Genomic DNA, 13408 nt, shown 5'->3' on the forward strand with positions numbered 1-13408 from the left:
TCGGGCTCTTGGCTCATACATGCCAACTGTTGTATGTGTATCGCTATTGTTGCATCATAAGCCTAAGGCCTAGCCTCATTTGCAGTGTGAAAGCCACATCGCATTTCCAGAATGCAAGCAGTAGTCAGACTAACATTAGGGATGAAAGCACTTTTGTCTCAATACATAAGGCGGAAGGACATCTGCACCTCTGCCCTTGGTCTTGCATGCGGCAGGCACCCCCTGAGAGGGATACCTTAGCAGATGAGGACGACTCCCACAGTATGCACATCGCCAATGAAAGAGCAACGTATCCACACCCCACACAGATGTCCTTGCCAGAGGTACTTTTGCATGGAATGTCCTTGACACTTACGTACACAACCAATACGTCCAAACGTTACACACACATACAACTCATTGCTCCGAGCTGTGGCATATCATCCACATAACTGCCGCAGGTCAGAAGAGTGCCGGTTCTACGTGAACCACCAACACAATGGCAGAACATGCCGGGCACATGCACAATGCCTGTCACGTGGAACTGAACTGTACCGTGACTGAATGCTGCCTGTTAGTGTCTGATGCATTGGTCTGCATGTTGTGGCCCTTGTCTTGCCCGTACTGACACGCACATGCTAATTAAATCTACACAACTTCACTTGTGTTCAACTGTGATGAGTGTTGATTAGAATGACAAATTCTGTGTCACGGTCACACATGTGCATTGCTTAAATTTCCCAGGGCATACCTTCTTGTGCAATCAATGTCCTTACATTCATCCATACTTTCATACTTGATCGATTATGGACATGACACATCTGTGTGAATTTGAATGATTTATTCACATTCAGTGGAGTGTCGGAGATGGAGCAGCACATGGCCATGCAAACCCCACATTACATTGTAGCCCAGGGGAGGGCCAACCAGAGTCATTTAGGGATTGACAAATACATCGTAAGAGGAAGAGTGCAGCCCGCAGTCTGATTGCTGTGTCATTGTTAAGCAAACAGAATATAGCAGTCCATGTCGAGGTCCAAGGTGAGTGTCGCAGTGTATTTCGGGGGACAGTGGGAGGTGTTGTTACATGGCATGATGCAGGGGCCAGAGCCAAGCTGAACCAGGGCATATGGCGGAGTAGATTGCTACTGGCTCCTTCTTACTACACAGGTGAAATCACCAGCCTCTTCGTCCTCTATGTCATCTGTCTGACATGTGGGTGCTGATGTTTGGTCTGCAGCACTGTGTGCCACTGACACATCAGGGGCCATAAATGTGTGTGTGGAAGTACCAGCAGCATACATCTGCGACTGCCTCAGTGGCAGCAATGCGATGATCAGGATCTGCAGGGCATGGAAGATCCCAACAACTTTTCGCTGGTGTGCCTCCGTAGCAGCCGTTCTTTCCGCATGCATTCGCTCTATGTTCTCCATTACCCTCAGCACCTGTGCCAACTCTCCGCTGACATCGCTGAGGCCACTCTGACTAGACAGTTGTTCTCCTCTCAGAGGCATGACTCCAGCGGTGTTGGGCAAGGATTGCTGACATCATGGAGCGAACTGTGGGTGTCCGTTAGGGAGTGCAAGTGGTCCCTGATGTGACTCAGACACCCACGTATGTCATCTAGTTTGGTTGAAGCCCACCCACACCTGTTCAGACACCTCCTTCTGGCAGTCTAAAACCTGGCCTTGGAATGCCATGTGTTCTTCAGTGAGGTGCTGGGAGCCAGCCATGGTGGTGGTTGCTTCCTGCTGTGTGGTCTGTGCAGGGGTGGGGTCTCCTCGATGCTGCTGGGCTGGCCTGCTCCTGGAGATGGGTTGCCGTAGCTGTGTATGAGCTGTTGTAGGGCGTCGGTGTCGAAGGTGTGGGGGTCCTCTTCATCATCACTGATGAGTTGCATGGTCTGCTCGACAGGACGTGGTGATTGTCCCTCTGCAATGTGAAGGGGAGGTGCAATTTAACATTGTGTTGTGACATATATGTTGACACATTGTTCAAGTTTACATACAGACTGCATGATAATGTACATTGTTTGGGAGGAGCGGACTATTTGATGCGGGACAGTGGACATTTGAACTACATCATGGATGTGAGGTTGTACACGTACATTTTCATCTCACAGTTTCCTGCTATGCCAGATGTGATTGGCCTGTTTCTACGCACAAGCAGAACCAATTGTGTCATCTGTTCTGTCCTGAAAGTGTTACACTTTGTACCACATTGTCGTATATGTTGATGTGCCATTGTTGCTATGTGTGTGTGCTGCATTGTGGGTGAGTCACCCCTGCAGCTGTGATTTTGCTGCCCCTTATCCCTGTGAGGTGGTGTGCCTTTGACGTCTGTGCTTCTACAGAGCCGAGATGTTGCAGACTTAGCTCATTTTGGCTCTTGGTGGGAGTTGTGACTTTTGGGCATGGTTTACCTGCAGATGTGTTGTTGCCGTCAGGGATTGCATGTGCACGTGGATGTGTCAGAGTGTGACCTGCTCCTTTCCGGATGTGTTTCATGCTCAGCCACCTCAGTGTCTTGGTGTGCACCATATCATGATAATTGGACTGCAACCATGCTATTCGTCATGCGGTGTCATTTGCATTGTCAGTGTGGCTCACAGACACACAGCTTTGCTGGTTTTCACACGTGTGCATGTGTTGGTTGTGAGATTGGTGCTGTGTGGGGAGGGACTCCTTTGTGCCCATAGTGGACGGGGACCTACTTGGTGTTTGTATGTGTGCTGCAGTGTGTCAAGGGGATGAGGGACATGATCCTGAGTCATTGTGGGTGTGCAGTGTGCTCTACTTAATTGTGCATGTGTGCCATTGGGCCCGTCTCCCCCCGTCCCTGTTGGGTACTCACCCTGGTGCTGTTGTGTCAGGTCGAGCAGTGTCCGGACCCCCGACTCCTGCCGTCTCCCCCCTGATGACTGTGGACTGCCACCTCCAGTCTGCATTGCTGCCTGATGGTTGTCAGAGAGTTTCTTCTTGGTTTTATGCTTCGCATCATTCCAGCGCCTCTTGACCTCTCCACTTGTCCTCCTCCTCACTCTGACTGCATTCATCTTGTCCAGGATGTCCTGCCATATTGCATTTTTATTTGCCAATGATACATTGGAGGTGACGAACAGTTGTTGTTAGTGTTCTATCACCTCCGTGATGATGATCCTGTTTTCCTGCGGACTGAACCTCACCTTCCTCATCTTCTTCTCCTCCTTGCCCTTCCGTGAGCCCGAGGTCCCAGGCTGGTCCTCATGGAGGCTTGTGGGGTTCTGGTCGTCCTCTGTGCTTTCTCCGGCTTCCTCCATGGTGCTACGCAGTTTGAATTATTTTGTTTGTGTTTTTCGGTGCTTTTATAGTGCATTTTCCCGCATGACATGTGGGAATTACAGGCCTGTTGCTGGTTATCGCTGATTTTTGTATCGCGATTGGCCAAATAGCAACTTTTTTCGCGTTCGTGTTTCACGTTTTTTCGGCTTCGAGCTACTTTTTATGCTGTCATTTGGCGCGTTATCGTAAGACTATCGCATGGTGCCGCCGGGTTGAGAATACCACGTTAACACGGTGTTATTTTCCCGCGATAGACTGCGATTTGCAAAGTTGCGTTAAGCTAATTATGCGATAATTATCACAAGTGCTTGAGAATATCCCCTAATGAGTGTATGCTGGAGGTTAGGGATTTTAGGGTCCTGGTTTTATACACAAATTATGTTAGTTTAGTAACACAGAGTCATAAACCTCAATTAACTAAACTAAAGAATAAGAAAGTTTAATTTTGTGATTGTGGGCCTACTCTATGATTTCTGTATTGAAACATAAAACATTTACAACATAGGGTGATGAAAAAAAGCTTGTGAGAAATATAATACAAATAAAATAAATTGAAAACCTGAATAATATTTTTTCATGTCCTCCTTGTTGATGGATATTTGAGGCATTGGCTCACCAATAAAAAATTAAATGTTACTTTTTTGCTTTTTAGTAATTCAACTTCTCATTTCACTTTAATTAAATACTTTTATTATGAATTTACATTTCTTCTCTTTATTATTATTATTATTATTAGTACACTTATAAAGCGCCTGGTTACACTCAGCCAGTGTGTCCCCGCTCTACGGTGTAAGCTGCTAAGGTAAGCTACCGGGCCGTTATCCTGCTATTCAGCTTTTTCGTAAAAACACCCTCCAAGGGCTCCAGTTGCAGACACAGAGGAAGTTTATTCCATAGTTGTGCCGCCAGAAGACTAAAGGAACGGCCCCCCCATCCTGGCTCTCTTCACAGCCGGAACACATACCAACCCTCTCCCCTCAGACCTAAGACAGCGAGTTGGGACATAGGGAGTGAGAAAATGAAGCAGATAGGCCGGCGCAGTCCCCTGAATAATTCGGTGGCAGACACACAACGCCTTGAATCAGACTCGTTCACGAATCGGTAACCAATGAAGGGAGGCAAGAGCCAGCTTCGATGGGGCTCTCTTAGGATGCATCAGAACCAGACGAGCTGCTGCGTTCTGCACACACTGGAGTCTTCGCATACATTTTCCTGTTACACCCAGATACAAGATGTTACCATAATCAAGGCGAGATGTCACCAGGGCATGGACTAAGGTATTCCTGGCTGCAATAGGCAGCAAATCCAGGGTTTTGCGGAGGACCTTCAGAATTCAGAAGCAGGCCCCCGCAACCCGTCTGGTCTGGTACTCAAAGGAGAGGTTAGAATCCATCCACACCCCCAGGTTTTTAGCCTGCGCACAAGGCACCGGGGTGGGCCCCAAACTCTGCGGCCACCAGGCTGACGACCACACCGATGGTGCTCTCCCCACCACCAGTACCTCGGTCTTGTCACCATTCAACTTCAGACAGTTCTTATCCATCCATAAAGCTAGCTCTTGTAAACATGCCACGAAGTTGGGTGCTGCCGAGTCCTGTTCCTGAGTCAGGGAGACCACCAGTTGGGTGTCGTCAGCATAGGATACCACCCTAATCCCGAAACCATCCGCGATCTCCGCTAAGGGAGCCACATACAGATTGAACAAGGTCGGACTCAAGATAGAGCCCTGGGGTACCCCCTGCTTAAACCTGATGACCCCAGAATAGTGTGCACCCTGCCTCACCTGAAAACTGCGCTCTGCCAGAAATTATTTTTATCTAGCTTAGTGCCCTGCCTGACACACCACCCTTCTTCAAACGGTGCACTAGAGTGTGATGGGCAACCGTATCAAAGGCGTCACTTAGATCCTAGAGGATCAAGGCCGCCGTCTGACCTGCATCCACAAATTGCCTAATGGTCTCTGTGGCAAGTAACAGGGCACACTCCGTTGAGTGGCATTCCCGGAAACCGGATTGGGTAGGATGTAAAAGATGGAATTTCCCAATATGTGCCGTGAGTTTTTTATTCACCACTTTCTCCGCAACCTTAGCGAAGTAGGGCAAAAGAGTGGTTGGGCGCAAGTTATCCAGGCGGTCAAGGCCCAAGTGTGGCTTTTTGGGTAGAGGAAGTACCACCGCCTCCTTCCACTGACCTGGAACTGTGCAAGTCCTAAATGAAACCGCCACAAGATATCTAATGTAGGGTTCCAGTGTTTCTATGCAGCCTCTAAGCATCTTTGGAGAGGCTGGGTCTTTAGGAGAACCCGACTTTAAGCTCAGGCAGATTTTAATCAGCATTTTATCGGGGGGGGGGGGGGGGATAATAAAACTCCCTAGTCCCTCGCCTTCATTAATGGGCCCTGCCTCATCCAAAATATCTTGGTCTACTAGGGCAGCATCCGGTAAGGTGGAATACATTTTCTGCACCTTATATGAAAAGAAATTTGCCATACGGTTGCACAGCTCAACTGAACCAACTATAGGTGCTGCCACTTTAGCAAGGGAAGATATTTCCTTATAGACACTAAATAGTTCCCTAGTCGAGTTGCCCGCAGACCCAATTCTTTCCAGATAGTACTCTGCCTTCGTTCTTCTAATAAGACCATGGTAGCTCTTCAGCATAGCTTTATATTCACTCCTTCCTAGGTCAGAAAAGTCCTTCCTCCAGTGCCTTTCCGCATGTTTGCAGTCTGACTTAGCCTTTCTCAAAATGGTATTAAAGCAAGGGGCAGATTTCCGAGCTCTACCCGCTAGTTTTCGTGACCAGGGGGCCGTACTATCAAGCGCTTCCCCGATCCTCCTATCCAGGTCTAGACAGGCACTATCAGCATCCGTTCCCCGTGGAGGCCCCCCCTGCAAGAGGGCACTATTAAACTTCCCTGGGGAAAAACCCGCCCATTTCCAACAGGATATTCTCCCCTTCACATCCTCCTGCACCTTAGACCTAGGCAATAGCATAACAAATGGGACCAAGTAATGATCCGTCCAAACCATAGGCTGAGGCAGACCGACCACCAGCTCATCCCAATTTGTAAAGATGGGATCAAGGAGATGGCCTTGCTGATGAGTAGGAGAGATCTGTTAGTCTCAACTGTAGAGTCACCAATTCCTGGCGTAACTCTTCGGCCGCCACACACCTCACATCTTCCAGATGTAGGTTGAAATTTCCTAATACAAGGAGTTTGTCATATCGTAAGGCTGGTTGAGTGAGGTATTCAATCAAACTCGATGAAAAGCGGGAGTGATATCCAGGAGGAGGATATATCAAAAGACCTTTCACAATACAGTTATCCGCCACCATGATAGTAAAAAGGCCAGCCTCACTGTCATCAATATTGATAGGGTCAAGTAGGCATCGGACGGCATGTTTAAAAATAATTGCCACACCCCCACCTCTGCCAGAGTCCCTATCCATTTTACCAATTGCATAGCCGCTTGGCAATGCCTCAAGGATCTCCGACGCAGAGTCCTCATCCAGCCATGTCTCGGTGAGAAACATTACATCCACCTGACTATCAGTAAGCAGGTCAAAAATCTCTAATCTATGTTTCCTAAGTGACCGGCAATTCAACAAACAGCAGCTCAACGCAGGAGATGCCTCTTTCTCCACCTTCCCCAAACTAAACTTGAAAGAGCAATGCCTACAGATCCTAACCAAACTTGCACCTTGCATGCTATGTCTACATAACTCCACCATTTGGGGGCGAAGGGCAAGCAAATCATGGGTACTATACCGTAAATTAATCCTGGAACAGCCAGGGGGGGTGGCCCCAGGCCCCTGACAGCCGCAGACGGGCGCAGACGGGCTTGCCTTTGGCGCGCGTCCGCTGCGCGGCCGCCGGAGCATGTGACCTTATACTTCCTGGTCCCAAACCCCTAGACCGCTAACCGTCACACAGAAGTGCCTGGTTCTGACCTTCGCCGCCCTCCGCGCAACGGTACTGGTTACCGCGTCGGACCGGGGCGGGAAGGAAGCAAGATGGAGCCCAGGTAGTCACCCTCGTTCCCAGGTGAGTACAGAATGCCCCAGAAGAATAAAATCAGTTAAAAAACAGAACTCCAGTAGTCACCTTACTTTAAAAACAATTACTTCCAAGATTGCAGCCGGTAGGCGCCCAACAGCTTCAGGGTACTGCCACTGCCCTAGTCACCGCTGCGCGGCCGCTGGAGCATGTGACCTTATACTTCCTGGTCACAAACACCTAGACCGCTAACCGCCACCCGGAAGCGCCTTTAATCATGCAATTTAAGCCTGATTTTCATTTTCAGCTGAATACATAAAAGGTAAATTAATATTCGTCCTTTCTGTCATTAGTAACAGCTCAAGCCTTCTATTACTTCAATACTAGTTTCCTAAATTGAGTTTGTGTGTGATTGCATTACATATTCAAAATTGTATCTTATTAATGAAATTTCGCTAAACACAAACAGATCCACAGACTTGATTTCATTGATCTTTTGAAGCAAGTAAATCTTTTGTCCCGAGCAATTTTGATGCAGTAAAATGTTTCAATTTTCTGACTAATAACACATTTATCTTTACAACTTTTTATTAAATGTAAATAAAAACGTATTACAGTTTTTCTTTTTCATAGTGATACAACTTCAGCCTCCGAATAATTTTTTGTTTTCGAACGTTTTCATAATAATTATAGCATTTGGTTATCATTGCATCTTTTAATTAAATGTAAAAGCAGCAAAATAAGTATTTTAATTTAGCTTTTCACGCAATCGTTTTTATATTGTCCCTTTAAAATACAGATAGAAAGGAGAGTCGCTTTGAAGCAATGCCCAAAAATGTATGTTACAAAAATCTTAATTACAATTACTCCAGTAATTCTTATTGAAACACTGCGGCTAGTTTTTCTCAAATCGGGCAGCTCAGAATGCAAATGCACAGTGCTGTGCAATCAGGAGAAAGTGCACCACATCACAAAGGTGAGAGAGACGTTAGTTGAGTAGCATTTGTACCCAAGGAACAACCTCCAGTACAAATTTTAAAGCAAAGACTAATGCCAGAGGGTAGGCCTTACAATCATGGAGTTCACACTTCACAATGAAATGCTTTTCCATCACTGCTCTTGCATCATCTTTCAGCCCCCCAAAAAACCTTTGCATGCAAAAGTTGATTGACACTGTCATTTGCGACGTTTACCATCACACAGCACCCCTTTGTATTTCATGAGCACCCACACTAAGATGTCCTAAATATGGGCTAAATTTGGTCTTCTCTCGGATGGGGATTCTACTGTCAGAAGTAGAGTAGGGTGATGGCACCTTGTAATGAATGAACCACGATATCTGAGGCTTGTAGCCTAACACTGAAATTAAAGATAACTTCCAAGGATAACATAAGTAACAGTAGGGATAAAGGACATCCTTGTCTTGTTACCATGTCTCAAATTAAAATATTCTGAAGTATTTTGATTTTTTCACAGCACTAAGTCTATGTATAAAGCCATGCCTTTTGTAACAAGCTTATCCCCCAAATTAGCTCTACTTAGCGTAGAGCTAAAACAAATTCCATGACATGTTATCAAATGCTGTTTCTACGTCTAACAGTAATAAATCTGCTGGAAAGTTGAGTGATACTGTCCACATTCAATATATGCCCCAGATGTCTGGTGTTGTCACTAGATAATCCATGTTTAACAACCCCAGACTGGAAAATCAGAATGAGTTTACAAATTACTTTTTGAAATCTGTTAGTGAGAAGTTGAGCGTACATTTTACAATCAGCATTCATTAAAGATACTGATCTATAACTAGCTGGTAAAAGAGGGTCTTTAGTATTTTTAGGGATTCATGTAATTTAAGTCTCTGCTGCCATGCCCTTGATTTGTCTATTTTCTGAGAACTTGCAAAACAACTTTTCAAAATTATGGTCAGAGTTGAACACATTTTTTAATAGAAATTCTTATATAGGCCATTAGGACCAAGCATTTTCTCCACTGGAAGTGAATGCATGGCATTTATTATCTGTTGTACAGTGATGCGGATCCCCAACTGCAACCTCTCCTGACAATTTTAGGAGTTTAATGAGATCAAGAAATGTGTTAATTTTTAACAAGTCAATTGCAACTGTTGAGGTATTGCGAGAGGTGCCCCTTTTGCCCCTAAATCACTCCTTCGATCATTCGGTGAAGGTCCCCTGTGCCCCATAAGTAATAACGCTCCCTCGAACATTTGGTGCCGTGACTCGGTTTGGCAGCACCGGCAGACAGGAGACAGCTGGGACCGAGAGGACGCAGACTGAACACTCGTGCTTCCTTTCTGACTGAACCACAGAGAACAGCGCTCGGGTAAGTTTATGAGGCTGCCTGATGTGCTAGTGTCTTTTTTGGGAACAGATTAGAGGAGCACTTGTGAGACATCTGCGTGTTCCTTTCGGTTTTTCTTACCCGTCTAGCTGGTCTCGCCTTAAGGGACATTTTTAAACTGAGGAAACTTGTGTGCGAAGTGGAGCTCTGAGCCAAAGAGTAACGTTAGAAAGTCGGTTGAATTATGTGTTTATCTTGCTATAAATAGACATACGTTATTATTGTGCCTCTCGTAGAGCCAGAGGGAAGACTTGCGTCTGGCATTTTTCAGTGATCATTTTTGCTTTATCGTTGTTATAAGTGGTTACCGTGCCTCTCTAAATAGCTAGGGAGGGGCCTCTGTCTAGTCACAAGGACCTGACAGGGAAGGGAAGATTGCGTTTGGCGTCTTTCAGTGGTTATCTATGTGCTTTTTTGAGAATACCCCAATCTTAGTTACATAGGGTGAAGTGAACTGCGTCTTGAGTTTTCTAGCAGTAATTCTGGTGCCTCTCTGAGTCTCAGAGGGGGCCACCATTTCAATACTAATGGGGAAGAGGTCGATTTCCTAGCCCGCCTAGCTAACGGACATCTCCTGTTTAGAGTAGATTAGAAGTGGTTTCCCCGGGATGATATAGTAGATATTATTTTTCGCTAGTTATAAGTATTTCTGCGTTTTCCCTTTTTTGTGTGTGTGCACCATTATGATAGAAAGCACTTTCTTGCCCTCAAGCGGCCAAAGTACGCAATTCTTGTTTAAAGGTTCCAAACACTAAAGCATATGCATGTACACAATGGTTGTTAAGTGCTATGCACCTTCAGGACTGTGTGTAATTTGTTAGTTTTTTGTTTATAGGGTCTTTGCAGCAGCAATTTTTGTGACTATTGTATTGCAAGTCACAGTCTGGTGCAGCGGCTGATCCAATAGTGAGACACTAATATCTAGGTGTATATTGATTGTTTTGTTGATTCTTTTTATATATGTATATATTCATTGTATGAGCACATTTAATGTTGACTGGCCTTACACCACTTTCATCATTAAAGGGTGAAGGCCCGCTAGGTAGGGTGTTGCTGCAAAACCTTTTGTGATCATTGTATTGGAGGTCACTGCCAGGTACAAAGACTGGTTTATTAGTGAGATTCAATAACTAGGCAGGTTTCAAATACATTTATGTATTTCCACATGTACTGATCTGCCACTGATTGCTAGTGAGAATTTGTAAGCTAAAGCATCTTGAGCGCCACAATTGTCACAGGTATACCCATTATTGTTGCCGTTTTGCCTGTGTGCATATTTGTCATTCAGGATTGCCCGCCCAACCCCCTTAAATAAGTGATGTCACCTGAATTGTGTACCACAGTTCTGTCTTGTGCTTGACCACCCCACCTCCTTGACTACTGATACACAAGGGCACCAATATATATTACTAGGGGACGCAGATGAGCCATAGTGAGCAGCAACCAGTTGAGATAGTTCTACATATACTGGACGGCAGAATAATAGCAGCACACAATCCAGGCGCACAGACACTAACTACATTGGGGAGACGTCAAAGTGACTTGATAGCCAAAGCGTGGGACCTGCTGGGAGTCACATTTACACAGGGCACTAAGGTAATAGTATCTGCACTGCACCTTGTGCAACTACACCTCCCAGTACCAGCCAATAGACCCACTATGCAGAGCCAACACCCTACACTTGAGGGGCCTTAGCATTCACAAAGCTCCCCCTCGGGGGGGGGGGGGGAACACTCAGAATATGCCATTGCAACAACCACCGGTGCCCCCACCAATAGCTTGTACTATTGAAAACTCCTCCACAGAATACATCCAGTCAGTGGGAAGTGTAGTAAGCAACGAGATCCCTGACCGAGCCCAACAGCACTCACTGACATCATCTCCTTCGAACACCCACTGCCTAGGGCATCAGGGAGGCTCTCAAGATACCCACGCCCCATTAGTCTGTGAGCATCAATCATTATTGCTGCAGGCACTCCACGACCCTAACCTGCCCCTGGTTTGTGAGCATCACACACCACAGCTGCAAGAACAACTGCATCAAAGCACCTTGCCAAGTATCATAGAGCTATTACAAAGACACCCCTCTGCAACAACACACTACCCATTATTGTGGGCATATTTGCAAAACCGCCAGTTAGGAGGAGAATAACATTGTCAATCCGCTGCCACTAATAGCCCACCTCAAAGACAACTCTAGGAAATGAGCGAACAGCCCACACAACATCCAAGATTACAGATCACAGTACATATAGAAAACGGCTGTGTTGTTGCCCTTTCTGAGGATACATCAACATCCTCTGTTCAGGTCCCATCCCGAACGTGTACAGTCCTCTCGACATTGTTCTCAGCCCTGGGAATTGACACAAAACATCTGCAGCAGGTGAGGCCGACAATAACACCCAGTGAAGTTCCACCGTTACTCATTTCTACCTACGACGCTAAAGAATAATGGCAACACCAATGCAACACGTGATAAAGAACTTCACAGCTCAGGAGAAGCGCATCATGAAGCATTGTAGAGAGCTACACAAATTCACATAAAATATGCTACACCCATGGCCAAAAGAAGGTACATTCAATAGGGCAGTACTAGACCACGCTGCAACATTCCTGGAGGCAAAGTACTCCAGTAGCAAGCTCAAAAAATGCAGAGAGAGACACTGGCTCTGTGGAGTGTCTTCAAGGAGGATGACAAGCCAGACCCAACACCCAGAGAACTCCACCGGCCTATGACGCAGGTGGCATGTATCCAGAATGGGTTATCAAGGTTGACTTAGAACCCTCATCAAATGACCAGGCAGCCATAGGCCATGCTGATATTTCTGTCCCAGACCTCTCAGATGATACACAGGACTAGAAAGTACCCAGGGCCAGCTATCCCTAAGCTCCCAAAGCCCAGTGATGCACGGTGCAACATCAGGAATGCCAGGTCAGATTGGCGCGCTATTCACAATAAAACTTACACCACCATCCAACTCTGCAGCTCCCCAGCAGGAAGAAGACTCAGAGAGCGATGGGGCCTCTAGTGTGTCACAGCACAGCTTCCAAATGCCGCTTTCAAGGCCTAACCCCTCAGCTCCCACATTCTTCACTGAGGATCATGCCACCCAGACACAGGGACTAGACATTACGGCCCGTTCCTCACCCCTGGCCAGCAGCATTCCAATGCACAGACACACTATAATGGGTGGCGGCCCCTTAACACTGGTCCCAAGCGAGAGGAAGACAACCTGCTACCATTCAATGAAGGAAACAGGGACAGCGAACTACACCCCTCTGAGGTACTCACTGAGGCAGATATTAGCAGGTGGAGGACAGAGCACAACCTATTTAGAAGAACAAGTAGAGAGGCAGGGGACATGTCATATGAACAGCGCTCAACAAGCCCCACTGGCAATACGGCAACCATCCGGTGGTTGTCAGTACAAGTAGGCTGTGTAAAAGATCAATTCACTGAACTACTGGATGGCATGGGCCAATTTGATAAAGGACACCGACTAACACTCAATGAATTAGCTAGTGCTGCAGGCTCAGCGGGTCTACATAGTGGAGGGGTCCCAACAATCTCGCCACAGCAGGCACCATTGATAGACTTACATCAGGAAGCCCAAAATGTAGTCTCACCACAGACTAACACAGCAGCTTCTCTGACAGCTACCTTAAATATACCCCAAGCTCAGCCAACAGTTGTTAGCAATAGCTCCCAGATAACACCACCACCTGTGCCCATACCTCAGGCATCGCCGCC

General features: G+C 46.5%; 1 protein-coding gene across 2 annotated transcripts in view; it reads right to left on the minus strand.

Annotated features, from left to right (window-relative positions):
- The window catches only part of LOC146799022 (uncharacterized), a 158436-nt gene that overhangs the window by 49913 nt on the left and 95115 nt on the right, over positions 1–13408 (minus strand). The gene's annotated exons all lie outside the window — the stretch shown is intronic.

The sequence above is a fragment of the Triturus cristatus genome, chromosome 9, assembly GCF_964204655.1.
Source record: "Triturus cristatus chromosome 9, aTriCri1.1, whole genome shotgun sequence".
Lineage (NCBI taxonomy): Eukaryota > Metazoa > Chordata > Amphibia > Caudata > Salamandridae > Triturus > Triturus cristatus.